Genomic DNA, 4,233 nt, shown 5'->3' with positions numbered 1-4,233 from the left:
TTATTCTACTGAGACATCTTCCCGGCCCCAACTCTGCTGTTGGGTGAAACATGTTGTAGGTATCAATTAAGTCCATTTGTACCAATGAGTAAATCAGCTATGATGTCTCCTTTTCCCCTTTTGAACAGTTGATCTATTTGTGACAGTGAGGTATGAAGTTCCCTGACTATAATGTTCTTGGTTACTATTTATCAGATATTTAATGCTGTTACATTAAAATGGGTTTCTCATTGTTTGATCTAATATCTATATCTATCAATCTATCTATCTACATATAATTTTACTTCCTTTCTTTACATTGTTTTCTAACCAATACATAGTGATATTTGCAACTTCCAGTCAGTTTTGATTTCAAGTCCATTTTGTCTAAATATATTGTAGCTATTACTGCTTTTTGGGATTCTTATTGAATGGAAGAATGTTTTTATATTTTGATTTTTATTATATGAGTGTCTTCTGGGATTGAATATATGTGTTTCTTGTGTATAGTATTCTTTCAGGTTGCTTCTCTTTCCCAATCTTCCAATTTGTGTTCTTCTGAATATAGTGTTGAGACTACCCACATTGAGACTTATTACTGAAAGTTACTTTCTATATCTTTTCCTGTCGTTGATTCTTTTGTTTCTCTTCTGCTTACCAGCCTCTTCTCTATGATGTGTTCATTCCTCAGGAATTCAGATGTTGTTTTCTTCATTGTTTCTTTAGTGAAATCCTTGAGGATTTTTTGAGTGCTGCTTGGTGGGCATGAATTTATCATGGTACTCTTTTCAATGGAAATATCTTATTTCTTCTTCAATGTTTAAAGACAGATTAGTATGGTATGCTGGCATGGGTTGGATACTGGTCTTTTTTAATGGAAACAACTTCAACTGATCTTTTGTCTTTGAATTGAAAGTTTGATATCATTCTAGTGGGTTAAACTTTGGAAGTGACTTGTTTATGTTCTCTAAAACGTTTTAAATTCCAGTTTCTATTTTGCAATCCCAGAGTTTTGATTACACTGAGTCAAGAAAAATATTTTCTGATCATGCTTATTGAGGGTTCTATCTGCCTTGCTTATCTATATATTAAAGTCTTTTCATATATTTACAAAGTTTTCTGGTATTACTGCTGCAAACACGTTTTTCTGCCATTTTTACTATTTATGTTTCCACTAAGTAAAAGTAAACTTATATTTCCATCATCCATCAGGTGTGCAATCCACTTTCTTAAGCTCTGTTGTTCTTGTAAAGTTATCTATTGAGTGTAGCGTCACTAACAGCTACCTTATCGTCCAGTTCCAATACCCTATGCTCATGCTGTCTACTACTACTTCTGCTCATACTTACAATACAAATTTTAATCTCCTGGATTTCTCTTTGGCACGTTTTCATGGCCTGTGACTTTGCAAATGTGGTCCTCTTGTTTAGCTAGTGAAACTTTTTATTAGTACTTTCTGTAAGACCATTAATCATTTTTATGTTTGCTATCTATCTAGTGATGTGATTTTAAGCTTATGGAAAGTCTTATTGATCAGCTTGAACGGTCTTCTTTTTTGCTTCATGTAGTACTGATGGTTGGCTTTTAACATGCTCATCATTGTTTCCCCATAAAACTTTGGGTGAGTTGCAAGTTTTCAGAGGCATGTTGTTTTTTTCTTCCAATGTTTCTATTTCTTTCTTTCTTTCTTTCTTTCTTTCTTTCTTTCTTTCTTTCTTTTTTTTTTTTAGAATCGAAGATTGAACTCAGACCCTTGCACTTGCCAGGGAAGTGCTTATTCTACTGAGCCATCTCCCTGGCCCCAACCATCTCCCCAGCACCCTACTGCTTTGGTTTATTTATTTTTTTTGCTCAGGTTGGAAGTTCATTATAGTAGAAGCACTCTGTGGCTAGTACAGTGATTTTCTTGGCTAGTTTCTATGTTATATTGATTGATCCTGGGCATAGTTAGCAGGCCTTGGCCTCTGTCTTAGAAGCCAACCTTCTGCATTAATTTGGGAAGGAAAGTGCAGGGACAATGACTCTCCATCCAACTCTCTAAAAATAAACTGCTGTATTGTGGATGAGACAGAGACAAACAAGACATTGGCATAAACAACAACTTCTTAATTGGCATACTTATCTCACCATAGCTATGAGAACAAAATCAACAATAGTAGAGTCAAACACCACACACTATTCAGGCAAACACATGCTGCCACTGTACTACTCTGAACCATGGCATAGTGGTCTGCAGTTAAAATTTAGACACAAACTTTTAACAATAAATTTTACATATGCAATAATTATTCACTGAATGTAGCACTTAAAAATAAGAAAATTTTCAGTACCAAAGTGTTTAACAATAATAACAAAGTTAGCTAAATATCTGAAGAGTAATGACAATTAATAATAATGCTAATAAGTATGGAGTGATTGAGGAACAGTAGAATAAAAAAGTTAAATTTTGAAACTAATGAAATGAGGAGAAAAAACCAAGAAAAAACATCTTCATAAGGAATAAAGAAAATTCATAGAAAGATATAAAAGTAAAAGAAAGTCAAAGAAAAATTAACAAAGCAAAATAAAGAAAAATAGAAAGAATTTCCCCTCAAACAGTGAACAAAATTAAAGTGAAATGTGTCCAGATTTGTTCCCTGTTTATGGATGAGGGCTTTCATTCTACCACCTGTAGAATTACAACACACTAGATATAACGGTGGAGTACTGAGTCATTATGAGGGGTTGTGTGTATGTGTGTGTGTGGGTGGGTGGGTGCATGCTGGATCCTGCACTTCCTTTCCCAGTGATCATGGTTGGTCAATACTTTACACCCTAGACCTCGAGTAAATCTTGTAGCCCTAATTTCTGCATCCCCATGGTTGACTGTGTGGACACAAACCATACTCTGGATGCCTCTCCGTCCACATATCCTAGACTTTGGCTAATATCTTAGCCACACAGTTTCCCTGCTCACTAAATAGATATAGAAACCAAATAAACCACTAAATTATGTGCTTGATGTAATTAGCAGGGAGAGAGTTCAAGCAGACTGCTCTGATCTGCAGGGGACTCCATTCCCAAGGTCCAAGGACAGCTTACCATTGCACTTTACTCTCTTCTTTACATTGTGCTGCATCTCTGGCTACTCCATGGTTTCTACTTTGCTAGTCAGCACTTTCTTTGGCTTCAGTGATCGGCATTTTTTTCTCTTGAAAATGTTGGTGTTTTTCTATGTTTCCTGCCCTTTTATTTCTCTCATTTTTCCTTTTCATGTAATAGACTTTAAAATGGAATAATATGTTCATTCATGATTATGCAATCTTTAATAAGAGCTCAAAAATTGGGAGCACTGAGTACTTGTACATATGCCTATTGTTTCTAGTATTAATTTATTAGATGACCACCACATTTCTTGTTTTGGAGAGGTAGAAAATGAATCATGGCTAGTAAAACAGCACTCTTTTTTCAAATTATTTGCAAGTGAAGAATGATGGAAATGAAGGAGAAAGGAGACAGTACCATAGAATGAATACACATTAGCAATTGTTGCCTGAATGGATACCAACTGGGAGATCATACTGCCTGACTCCAACACTGATACATTGAATTGCTCAATATGAACTCCACGAAATCCCTGAAGAGAAGTCAAATGTGGCATGAAGGAAATCAGACAGTTGGCATTTTTGTTCTCTTGGGCTTCCCAGAGCCCCCAGATCTCCAGGTGCCCCTCTTCCTGGTGTTCATGACAATCTATATCATATCTGTATTTTCAAACCTAAGTATGATTCTGGTTATCAGGATGAATTCTAAACTCCACACTCCCATGTATTTCTTTCTCAGTCATCTATCTTTTACCGACTTTTGTTTTTCTTCCGTGGTAATACCCAAAATGTTAGAGATTATAATTGTGGAAGATAAAACTATTTCCTTTAAAGGATGCATGACTCAATTGTTCTTTTCGTGCTATTGTGTGGTTACAGAGATGTTCATATTGACAGTGATGGCCTATGACAGGGTGGTGGCTGTTTGTAATCCCCTGCTGTACACAGTTGTTATGTCACAAAAGCTCTGTACACTTCTAATAGCTGGAACTTATGTGTGGGGTGTACTTTGTGCTTTCATACTTATATATTTCCTTTTGCAACTTTCGTATTGTGGACCTAATATAATAAATCACTTTTGCTGTGAGTATTCTGCTGTGCTCTCTGTATCCTGCTCTGATACCTCCTTGAGCCAGCTGATATGCTTTGTCATGTCCATGTTCAATGAAAC

The 4,233-nt window shown here is 35.8% G+C and overlaps 1 pseudogene; it reads left to right on the top strand.

Annotated features, from left to right (window-relative positions):
• The first annotated feature begins 3,577 nt into the window (after positions 1–3,577).
• LOC105741367 overlaps positions 3,578–4,233 on the top strand; it is a 3,539-nt pseudogene continuing 2,883 nt past the window's right edge.

This window comes from Octodon degus, unplaced genomic scaffold (assembly GCF_000260255.1).
Source record: "Octodon degus isolate 3935 unplaced genomic scaffold, OctDeg1.0 scaffold00858, whole genome shotgun sequence".
Lineage (NCBI taxonomy): Eukaryota > Metazoa > Chordata > Mammalia > Rodentia > Octodontidae > Octodon > Octodon degus.
Note: the sequence above shows the minus strand (reverse complement) of the source record. Positions and strands in the feature narration are given on the sequence as shown.